At 51.1% G+C, this 12,411-nt stretch overlaps 1 protein-coding gene across 1 annotated transcript in view; it reads right to left on the bottom strand.

Annotated features, from left to right (window-relative positions):
- Positions 1-8,719, bottom strand: part of PLEKHB1 (pleckstrin homology domain containing B1) — a 36,026-nt gene extending 27,307 nt beyond the window's left edge. The window contains exon 1 of the mRNA XM_068266589.1: positions 8,563-8,719. The gene's annotated coding sequence lies outside the window, so the exon portion shown is untranslated. The remainder of the gene's footprint in view (positions 1-8,562) is intronic.
- Positions 8,720-12,411: the final 3,692 nt, after the last annotated feature.

The following is a 12,411-nucleotide window of genomic DNA, read 5'->3' on the forward strand; positions in this document are numbered from 1 at the left end:
CACTGTATACCTGTTCTGTTCAGTGGACCCGCCACTGTATACCTGTTCTGTTCAGTGGACCCGCCACTGTATACCTGTTCTGTTCAGTGGACCCGCCACTGCATACCTGTTCTGTGAACCCGCCACTGTATACCTGTTCTGTTCAGTGGACCCGCCACTGTATACCTGTTTAGTGAACACGCCACTGCATACCTATTGTGTTCAGTGATCCTGCCACTGCATACCTGTTCTGTGAACCCGCCACTGTATACCTGTTCTGTTCAGTGGACCCGCCACTGTATACCTGTTCTGTTCAGTGGACCCGCCACTGTATACCTGTTCTGTTCAGTGGACCCGCCACTGTATACCTGTTCTGTTCAGTGGACCCGCCACTGTATACCTGTTCTGTGAACCCGCCACTGTATACCTGTTCTGTTCAGTGGACCCGCCACTGTATACCTGTTCTGTGAACCCGCCACTGTATACCTGTTCTGTTCAGTGGACCCGCCACTGTATACCTGTTCTGTTCAGTGGACCCGCCACTGTATACCTGTTCTGTTCAGTGGACCCGCCACTGCATACCTGTTCTGTGAACCCGCCACTGTATACCTGTTCTGTTCAGTGGACCCGCCACTGTATACCTGTTTAGTGAACACGCCACTGCATACCTATTGTGTTCAGTGATCCTGCCACTGCATACCTGTTCTGTGAACCCGCCACTGTATACCTGTTCTGTTCAGTGGACCCGCCACTGTATACCTGTTCTGTGAACCCGCCACTGTATACCTGTTCTGTTCAGTGGACCCGCCACTGTATACCTGTTCTGTTCAGTGGACCCGCCACTGTATACCTGTTCTGTTCAGTGGACCCGCCACTGCATACCTGTTCTGTGAACCCGCCACTGTATACCTGTTCTGTTCAGTGGACCCGCCACTGTATACCTGTTCTGTTCAGTGGACCCGCCACTGTATACCTGTTTAGTGAACACGCCACTGCATACCTATTGTGTTCAGTGATCCTGCCACTGCATACCTGTTCTGTGAACCCGCCACTGTATACCTGTTCTGTTCAGTGGACCCGCCACTGTATACCTGTTCTGTTCAGTGGACCCGCCACTGTATACCTGTTCTGTTCAGTGGACCCGCCACTGTATACCTGTTCTTTTCAGTGGACCCGCCACTGCATACCTGTTCTGTGAACCCGCCACTGTATACCTGTTCTGTTCAGTGGACCCGCCACTGTATACCTGTTTAGTGAACACGCCACTGCATACCTATTGTGTTCAGTGATCCTGCCACTGCATACCTGTTCTGTGAACCCGCCACTGTATACCTGTTCTGTTCAGTGGACCCGCCACTGTATACCTGTTCTGTTCAGTGGACCCGCCACTGTATACCTGTTCTGTTCAGTGGACCCGCCACTGTATACCTGTTCTGTTCAGTGGACCCGCCACTGTATACCTGTTCTGTGAACCCGCCACTGTATACCTGTTCTGTTCAGTGGACCCGCCACTGTATACCTGTTCTGTGAACCCGCCACTGTATACCTGTTCTGTTCAGTGGACCCGCCACTGTATACCTGTTCTGTTCAGTGGACCCGCCACTGTATACCTGTTCTGTTCAGTGGACCCGCCACTGCATACCTGTTCTGTGAACCCGCCACTGTATACCTGTTCTGTTCAGTGGACCCGCCACTGTATACCTGTTTAGTGAACACGCCACTGCATACCTATTGTGTTCAGTGATCCTGCCACTGCATACCTGTTCTGTGAACCCGCCACTGTATACCTGTTCTGTTCAGTGGACCCGCCACTGTATACCTGTTCTGTGAACCCGCCACTGTATACCTGTTCTGTTCAGTGGACCCGCCACTGTATACCTGTTCTGTTCAGTGGACCCGCCACTGTATACCTGTTCTGTTCAGTGGACCCGCCACTGCATACCTGTTCTGTGAACCCGCCACTGTATACCTGTTCTGTTCAGTGGACCCGCCACTGTATACCTGTTCTGTTCAGTGGACCCGCCACTGTATACCTGTTTAGTGAACACGCCACTGCATACCTATTGTGTTCAGTGATCCTGCCACTGCATACCTGTTCTGTGAACCCGCCACTGTATACCTGTTCTGTTCAGTGGACCCGCCACTGTATACCTGTTCTGTTCAGTGGACCCGCCACTGTATACCTGTTCTGTTCAGTGGACCCGCCACTGTATACCTGTTCTGTTCAGTGGACCCGCCACTGCATACCTGTTCTGTGAACCCGCCACTGTATACCTGTTCTGTTCAGTGGACCCGCCACTGTATACCTGTTTAGTGAACACGCCACTGCATACCTATTGTGTTCAGTGATCCTGCCACTGCATACCTGTTCTGTGAACCCGCCACTGTATACCTGTTCTGTTCAGTGGACCCGCCACTGTATACCTGTTCTGTTCAGTGGACCCGCCACTGTATACCTGTTCTGTTCAGTGGACCCGCCACTGTATACCTGTTCTGTTCAGTGGACCCACCACTGTATACCTGTTCTGTGAACCCGCCACTGTATACCTGTTCTGTTCAGTGGACCCGCCACTGTATACCTGTTCTGTGAACCCGCCACTGTATACCTGTTCTGTTCAGTGGACCCGCCACTGTATACCTGTTCTGTTCAGTGGACCCGCCACTGTATACCTGTTCTGTTCAGTGGACCCGCCACTGCATACCTGTTCTGTGAACCCGCCACTGTATACCTGTTCTGTTCAGTGGACCCGCCACTGTATACCTGTTTAGTGAACACGCCACTGCATACCTATTGTGTTCAGTGATCCTGCCACTGCATACCTGTTCTGTGAACCCGCCACTGTATACCTGTTCTGTTCAGTGGACCCGCCACTGTATACCTGTTCTGTTCAGTGGACCCGCCACTGTATACCTGTTCTGTTCAGTGGACCCGCCACTGTATACCTGTTCTGTTCAGTGGACCCGCCACTGTATACCTGTTCTGTGAACCCGCCACTGTATACCTGTTCTGTTCAGTGGACCCGCCACTGTATACCTGTTCTGTGAACCCGCCACTGTATACCTGTTCTGTTCAGTGGACCCGCCACTGTATACCTGTTCTGTTCAGTGGACCCGCCACTGTATACCTGTTCTGTTCAGTGGACCCGCCACTGCATACCTGTTCTGTGAACCCGCCACTGTATACCTGTTCAGTTCAGTGGACCCGCCACTGTATACCTGTTCTGTGAACCCGCCACTGTATACCTGTTCTGTTCAGTGGACCCGCCACTGTATACCTGTTCTGTGAACCCGCCACTGTATACCTGTTCTGTTCAGTGGACCCGCCACTGTATACCTGTTCTGTTCAGTGGACCCGCCACTGTATACCTGTTCTGTTCAGTGGACCCGCCACTGTATACCTGTTCTGTGAACCCGCCACTGTATACCTGTTCTGTTCAGTGGACCCGCCACTGTATACCTGTTTAGTGAACACGGCACTGCATACCTATTGTGTTCAGTGATCCTGCCACTGCATACCTGTTCTGTGAACCCGCCACTGTATACCTGTTCTGTTCAGTGAACCCACCGCATCAGTGCGCATACCTGTGCAGTTAAGTGAACCCACCTACCTACGTGAGTGCACGCAGTGTGATATACCACTCCGTGCATACCCAATATGGACAAAACAGGTAGAGGAAGAGGAAGAGGTAGTGGCAGAGGCAGAGGAAGGCCACCCGGCAGGTCTGCGCGAGGTCGTGTAAATGTAATTTCGTGTGGACCTGGCCCACAGTACAGTGCTCGGAAGAAGGCACGTCCCATCACCTCCCAAGATTGTCAGGACGTGGTTGAGTATTTAGCGACACAGAACACCTCATCTTGCTCAGCCACCAGCGCTACTACTAGCACCACTTCCGCTGCATTTGACACTTCGCAAGAATTATTTAGTGTTGAAATCACTGATGCACAGCCATTGTTGTTACAGCCAGATGAATTTTCACCAGCTAATATGTCTGAGTTACGCGGCAACACTATGGATGTAACGTGTCAGGAGGATGAAGGACCTACTGATGGTGCAAGTTTGGATTTGTCTGAGGCAAGCGAAGCTGGGCAGGATGACTACGATGATGACGGTAATAGGGATCCTCTGTATGTTCCCAATAGAGGAGATGAAGAGGGGGACAGTTCAGAGGGGGAGTCAGAGAGTAGTAGGAGGAGAGAAGTTGCTGAAAGAAGCTGGGGCAGCTCTTCGTCAGAAACAGCTGGTGGCAGAGTCCGGCACCATGTATCGCCACCTATGTACAGCCAGCCAACTTGCCCTTCAGCATCAGCTGCTGAGGTCCCCATAGTGCCCACATCCCAGGGTGGCTCAGCGGTGTGGAAATTTTTTAATGTGTGTGCCTCAGATCGGACCAAAGCCATCTGTTCGCTCTGCCAACAAAAATTGAGCCGTGGAAAGGCCAACACTCACGTAGGGACAAGTGCCTTACGAAGGCACCTGGAGAAAAGGCACAAACAGCAATGGGATGGCCACCTGAGCAAAAGCAGCAGCAGCACACAAAAGAAAAGTCACCCTCCTTCTCCTCTTCCTCCTTCAGGTGCATCATCTGCTTCTGCCGCTTTCTCCTTTGCACCTTCACAGGCACCCTCCTCCACTCCGCCTCTGCCCTTGAGCGGTTCCTGCTCCTCTGCCCACAGCAGCAGTCAGGTGTCCGTGAAGGAAATGTTTGAGCGGAAGAAGCCACTTTTGGCCAGTCACCCCCTTGCCCGGCGTCTGACAGCTGGCGTGGCGGAACTGTTAGCTCGCCAGCTGTTACCATACCGGCTGGTGGACTCTGAGGCCTTCCGTAAATTTGTGGCCATCGGAACACCGCAGTGGAAGATGCCAGGCCGCACTTATTTTTCGAGAAAGGCCATACCCCAACTGCACCGTGAAGTTGAGAGGCAAGTGGTGTCATCTCTTGCGAAGAGCGTTGGGTCAAGGGTACACCTGACCACGGATGGCTGGTCTGCCAAGCACGGGCAGGGCCGCTACATTACCTACACAGCCCATTGGGTGAACCTGGTGGTGAACGATGGCAAGCAGAAAGCGGCGGACCAAATTGTGACACCTCCACGGCTTGCAGGCAGGCCTCCTGCCACCTCCTCTCCTCCTGCTACATGCTCTTCGCTGTCCTCCTCCTCCTCCTTGGCTGAGTGGCAGTTCTCCTCTCCAGCTACACAGCCCCAGCTCCGCAGGGCCTATGCTGCATGCCAGGTACGACGGTGTCACGCCATCTTAGACATGGCTTGTCTCAAAGCGGAGAGTCACACTGGAGCAGCTCTCCTGGCTGCTCTTAAGAAACAGGTGGATGAGTGGCTGACCCCGCACCACCTGGAGATAGGCAACGTGGTGTGCGACAACGGCAGCAATCTGCTTGCCGCTTTGCATATGGGGAAGCTGACACACATACCCTGCATGGCACATGTCATGAATCTAGTGGTTCAAAGATTTGTGGCAAAGTACCCTGGCTTAGCGGATGTCCTGAAGCAGGCCAGGAAGTTCTGTGGGCATTTGAGGCGCTCTTACACAGCCATGGCACGATTTGCAGAAATTCAGCGTAAAAACAACATGCCGGTGAGACGCCTCATTTGCGATAGCCCCACTCGCTGGAACTCGACCCTGCTCATGTTCTCCCGCCTGCTAGAACAGAAGAAAGCCGTCACCCAGTACCTCTACAACTGGAGTAGAACGAAACAGTCTGGGAAGATGGGGATGTTCTGGCCCGACAACTGGACACTGATGAAAAATGCATGCAGGCTCATGCGGCCGTTTGAGGAGGTGACCAACCTGGTGAGCCGCAGTGAGGGCACCATCAGCGACTTAATTCCCTACGCGTACTTCTTGGAGCGTGCTGTGCGTAGAGTGGCGGATGAAGCTGCGAATGAGCGTGACCAGGAACCGTTACGGCAGGAACAGGCATGGGACCAATTTTCATCAGACCCAGCTGTTTCCTCAACACCTGCGGCAGCACAGAGGGGGGAGGAGGAGGAAGAAGAGAGGTCGTGTGCAGAAGACGAGTCAGACTCAGAGGATGATGAGCAAGGTGTTTCTTTGGGGGAGGAGGAGGAGGAGGAGGAGGGGACAGCGGCAGGAGAACAACCGCAGCAGGCGTCGCAGGGGGCTTGTGCTGCTCAACCTTCCCGTGGTATTGTTCGCGGCTGGGGGGAGGAGGTTGACTTACCTGACGTCACTGAGGAAGAGCAAGAGGAGATGGAGGGTACTGGATCCGACTTTGTGCAGATGTCGTCTTTTATGCTGTCCTGCCTGTTGAGGGACCCCCGTATAAAAAACCTCAAGGGGAATGAGCTGTACTGGGTGGCCACACTACTAGACCCTCGGTACAGGCACAAAGTGGCGGACCTGTTACCAACTCACCGGAAGGTGGAAAGGATGCAGCATATGCAGAACCAGCTGTCAACTATGCTTTACAATGCCTTTAAGGGTGATGTGACGGCACAACGCCAGCAAGGTACCACTGCCACTAATCCTCCTCCCGTGTCCACGCAGTCAAAGACAGGACGCTCCAGCGATCTCATGGTGATGTCGGACATGCGGACGTTCTTTATTCCAACGCCTCGCCGTAGCCCTTCCGGATCCACCCTCCACCAACGCCTCGACCGGCAGGTAGCCGACTACCTGGCCTTAAGTGTGGATGTAGACACTGCTGTGAACAGCGATGAGGAACCCTTGAACTACTGGGTGCGCAGGCTTGACCTGTGGCCAGAGCTGTCCCAATTTGCCATCCAACTTCTCTCCTGCCCTGCCGCAAGCGTCCTCTCAGAAAGGACCTTCAGCGCAGCTGGAGGCATTGTCACAGAGAAGAGAAGTCGCCTAAGTCACAAAAGTGTTAAGTACCTCACCTTTATCAAAATGAATGAGGCATGGATCCCGGAGGGCTGCTGCCCGCCCCAAGACTAAGTCAGTCCCCGCACACACAGCATCTCTGCCTGCACGCCGTGTGACTGGCTGCCTGGCCTGCCCCAAAAAGACTAAGTCGCTCCCAGTCCCTCCACACAGCATGTCTGCCTGCAGGCCGCTTCACTACCTTCTCCGCCACCACCAACAGGGTCCGGGACTCCAGGCGGATTGCTGAATTTTTTAGGCCGCTGCTAGCAGCGGCCGCTGTAATAATTTTTATGGTGCGTGTACATGACTGCCTAATTTTTCTGGCTGCACTGAGGGCAGCTGCAACAACAAAAGAAAAGGCATGTACATGCGCCCATTCCCCTTCGTGATCATTACCTTGCCGTGGTGAAGGGGCTTGCGTATCACAATGAAGCAATGACCGGCGCCTAGATGAGTGTCTCGGGGGGCACACAAAAGATAATAAGGTCGTTGCTTCATTGTGGTCAGACCAAATTTGATCAGCTGGACAGTCACTGTTCTGTCATTCAGCTACATCAGCCAGGCCGACCATATGGGCTGTAAAGCCACAAAAACCTGCACTCTCGCCATGGTGCGCACCAGTCCAGCACGGCCGTCACTAGTACAAACAGCTGTTTGCGGTGCGTTACACGGTGAGTTTGGTGTGTCAGTGTGAAGCAGTACCTTAATTACACTACCTGATTGATGTATACACATGCAAGATGTTTTAAAGCACTTTAGGCCTGTCATTTAGCATTCAATGTGATTTCTGCCCTTAAAACGCTGCTATGCGTCAAATCCAGATTTTTCCCGGGGACTTTTGGCGTGTATCCCACTCCGCCATGTCCCCCTCCAGGTGTTAGACCCCTTGAAACATCTTTTCCATCACTTTTGTGGCCAGCATAATTATTTTTTTTTTTCAAAGTTCGCATCCCCATTGAAGTCTATTGCGGTTCGCGAACTTTAACGCGAACCGAACGTTCCGCGAAAGTTCGCGAACCCGGTTCGCGAACCTAAAATCGGAGGTTCGGCCCAACTCTATTGCCTGGCTGTCCTTCTGATCTTTCTGGTCAGTAGTTTCTGAATCACACACCTGAAACAAGCATGCAGCTAATTTTGTCAGAAACTTCTGATCTGCATGCTTGTTCAGGGGCTATAACTAAAAGTATTGGAGGCAGTGGATCAGTAGCACTAGTGTTCATTGATTAAAAATAAATAATTATATCAGCCTCCATATGTCTCTCACCTCAGTTTTTTTTTAAATATTCCCACATCAGCCACAAAGTTGCCCCACAAATGTTGGACGCAGACACAGAACATTTATATTGCACTTTTCTCCTGACAGACTCAAAGCACCAGAGCTGCAGCCACTAGGGCACGCTCTATAGGCAGTAGCAGTGTTAGGGAGTCTTGCCCTAGGTCTCCTACTGAATAGATGCTGGCTTACTGAACAGGAAGAGCTGAGATTCGAACCCTGGTCTCCTGTGTCAGAGGCAGTAAAAGCATTATAAAGCGTGTGACTACTGCAGAACTACAATTCCCAGCATCCCTTCGGCAAGTATGAACCACAAAGCCAGCAGGTGGTAATGTGGTTGCATGCTGGCACTTCTAGTTCCCCGGAAGGTGGACTGGTAATAGCAGCAGATAGGCGTATGGAGGGTGATTAGCGCAGCAGAGATAGTAGCAGGATGAGTTCCTACCTGAGCAGTCTCCTCTCTGTCTTCACTGCTTTCCTCCTGACCTGCCTGGCTATTTAAAGCTCAGGTAGGATTAGCTGGTGCATTGTGGGAGTTGTAGTCCTCAGCCTGTCCTAGGCTGCCTCGGGCCCTGTGTAGGGTGACGGCCTGCGGACACAGCTCCCAGCATGCACCGGGCAGTTCTGGTGCGTTCCAGAAAGGCAGCGGTGTGTTATTAAACAGGCTGACTGATCCTCTTATAGTGAGCGTGTCACCCAGGTGTGACTCACATGCCTCAGGTCACAATGTTATACCCGAGTCTGAGCAGGCGGACTACAAGTGGATGCATCATGTTATCCCCCCAGGGGCTGGTTCACACTGCACGAATCAAAGGGATCAGTTTTTACACTGGGCATCAGTTTTCCATCCGTGCCTTTAGCTCTGTTAGCGATCGGTCAATGCGACGTATCCCGCGATCCGGAAAAATCGCAGTTTCTCCATACTTGCGCTCCGTTTGACGGAACGGACAGAACGGAGTACAGTGAATGGATCCCAATTGATTAAAGAAAATCTGTAACAACCTCAGGAGGGGGAAGCTTCTGGACCCTAATGAGGCTTCCCATGTCCTCATAATCCCTTGTGATCCAGCGCTGGAAGCCCCCAGAACGCGTGTATCAAAAAAGGGCGCCTGGAAAAATGGGCGAGGGATATAGCCGAAATTATAGGTTGTAATGTAAGACATTAATTTTCAATTATAGCTTGTAAACGAAAATGTAGTGCTGAATCGGTTCAGTAAACTGAAATGAAACGGCAAAATACCGTCTATAACAACAAACGAATTCTGAAATGAAACGCCAAATAGCGTCTATAACAAAAAACGATATTTACACTTGTATTAAGCATAGTAATACAATGGTAGATTTTACAGCTATTTTACTGCAATTATACCTAACTGTAGGCTCACACAGATCTCTCCCTATCCCTAACCCCTAGACCCCCTCTTTGTTTAAATATACATAATGTAATAAATTGTATATATTACATATATTGTGCTGTAACTGTAGCTAACCTTACCCTCACACAGAACCCTCCCTGTACCTATCCCTAACCCCTAGACCCCCCTGGAGGTGCCTAACCCTAAGACCCCCTGGTGGTGCCTAACCCTAAGACCCCCTGGTGGTGCCTAACCCTAACCACCCCCTTGGTGGTGCCTAACCCTAACCACACCCTTGGTGGTGTATAGTGTACTGTAACTATACCTAACCCTACTCTCACACAGAACCCTCCCTGTACCTATCCCTAACCCCTAGACCCCCCCTGGTGGTGCCTAACCCTAACCACCCCCCTGGTGGTGCCTAACCCTAACCACCCCCCTGGTGGTGCCTAACCCTAACCACCCCCCTGGTGGTGCCTAACCCTAACCACCCCCTGGCGGTGCCTAACCCTAACCACCCCCCTGGTGGTGCCTAACCCTAACCACCCCCTGGTGGTGCCTAACCCTAACCACCCCCTGGTGGTGCCTAACCCTAACCACCCCCCTGGTGGTGCCTAACCCTAACCACCCCCTGGTGGTGCCTAACCCTAACCACCCCCTGGTGGTGCCTAACCCTAACCACCCCCCTGGTGGTGCCTAACCCTAACCACCCCCTGGTGGTGCCTAACCCTAACCACCCCCTGGTGGTGCCTAACCCTAACCACCCCCCTGGTGGTGCCTAACCCTAACCACCCCCCTGGTGGTGCCTAACCCTAACCACCCCCCTGGTGGTGCCTAACCCTAACCTTTCCCACCGCACAAACACCCTTCCACACATATAAACAATAAAATATTTAATCCTTAAAATACTTCACTATAAATAACATGAATAAAAAAATGTATATATTTGTAATAGAATAAATAGCCTTAAAATCCCATACACATTAAATATATTATAAATAGAAAAAGGAGATATAATAGTAAGTTAATAAAACTATAATTGATGCATTATAAGTGTGAAAAACAAAGTTAATACCAAAAGCGATGTATTTCTAATAGAATAAGGTTGAAAACGATATTTAAGCATTATTCCGTATGAAAACGAATTTTAAATTCTGCAAACGAAAACTTTTGTTAACACGATCCCTGTAACCGCTATTATGTAAACACATTTTAAATGACAAAATAAGTGTGATCGAAAATTTACTTGTTACAGTCCTGTCAGCGAAATTTAAAAACGGGAAAAAAAGTATAACACAAAGTCAAAACGAACTTGTAAACAATATTTGTTATGAACCTTATTCTGTAAACGAATACTTTTGTTAACACGATCCCTGTAACCGCTATTTCTCGGGCGCCCTTTTTTCCTGTCGGGCGCCCAATAGCCGATATTTTGCATTGCAGTCTATGGCGGCGCCCTTTTTGTCCATTAGCCATGTGCGCCCTTTTTTACTGTCCCGCCCCAGAACACCGGTAAGGTAAATATTTACCTATTGTGATCCTGCGCAGGCGCGTCAATGGCTTTCCGATCGGGCTCAGGCGGAAATAGCCGAATCTGATCTGTACTGCACAGGTGGCTTGCGCTGCTCAGTAGAGCGGACCCGATTGGGCTCTGCAGCCCTGGATCCCTGAGGCTTAGGAGGATGGAGGCAGCCTCGTTAGAGTCCAGAGGCTTCCTCCTCCTGGAGGAAGGGGGGTAACAGATTCTCTTTAACATAGGATCCATTCCAGCTAAACAGACAATTTATAATGTCAGTGTGAACCGGGCCTGAGGCACACCGGGGGCCTTCTCTACTAGAAATCAGAAACTTTATTTCGCCAAGCACGACTGGGTTGTGCCCAGAATTGGGCTTGGCACGTACAGGGTACTAATACACGGTATACAGTAGTTACAGATAGAGGACATGCAGTAGTAACAGAACATTATACAGAAAAACAGAACATTATAGAACATGTATGCAGAGGGAGACAATGGCATAAGTTACAATACAATAAAAAAACAACCAAAAAAGTACGCTTGAGCTGGAGCGCCGTCTATGTGCAGAGTGCCTCAGTGCGTCATGGTATTGTGGGGTGGGGATGGGCATTTCCATGGAGAGAGTTCAGGAGGTTGACAGCAGAGGGAAAGAAACTGTTCTTATGTCTTGAGGTCCTGGTGTACAGTAGATGGATCGGAACCGGAGCTTCCGGCTCGAGGGGAGCTGATTAAAGAAGTGGTAGCCTGGGTGTGAGGGGTCGTTGGCGATCTTTAATGCTCTGGCGTACAGCCTGGAGTGGTAGAGGAGGTCCAGAGTGGGAAGGGATCTCCCGATGATCCTCTCTGCAGATTTGATGACCCTCTGCAGTTTGAGCTTGTCGCTGGCGGAGGAGCCGGCATACCAGACCAGGATGGACGAGCATAGGACGGATTCGATTGTGGCTGAGTAGAAGTTTGTCAGAAGTTTTTGGGCCATACCGAACTTTTTCAGTTGGCGGAGAAAGAAAAGTCTTTGTTGGGCTTTCCTCTGTGTTGAGGCAGTGTTGGTGTTCCACCTCAAGTCATTGGAGATAGTTGTGCCCAGTAGGCGGACACTGGGGACTCTTTCCACTTCCATGCCATCCATGTGGATTGGAGGCGGGGTAGAGGCGCGCCTCTTGAAATCAACAATCATCTCCACCGTTTTCGCTGTGTTTAGGACCAAACCGTTCACTCTGCACCAGCTGCATATGCTTTCGACCTGGTGGCGGTACGCCTTCTCATCTTTTTTGGTGATGAGACCCACAATGGTCGTGTCATCGGCAAATTTGATTACTTTTACTGAGTCCGAAGTGAATTTGCAATTGTTCGTATACAGAGAGAACAGGAACGGCGACAGGACGCAGCCTTGTGGGGCCCCTGTGTTGGTGATCCTAGGTTGTGA

Source organism: Hyperolius riggenbachi, chromosome 2 (assembly GCF_040937935.1).
Source record: "Hyperolius riggenbachi isolate aHypRig1 chromosome 2, aHypRig1.pri, whole genome shotgun sequence".
NCBI lineage: Eukaryota > Metazoa > Chordata > Amphibia > Anura > Hyperoliidae > Hyperolius > Hyperolius riggenbachi.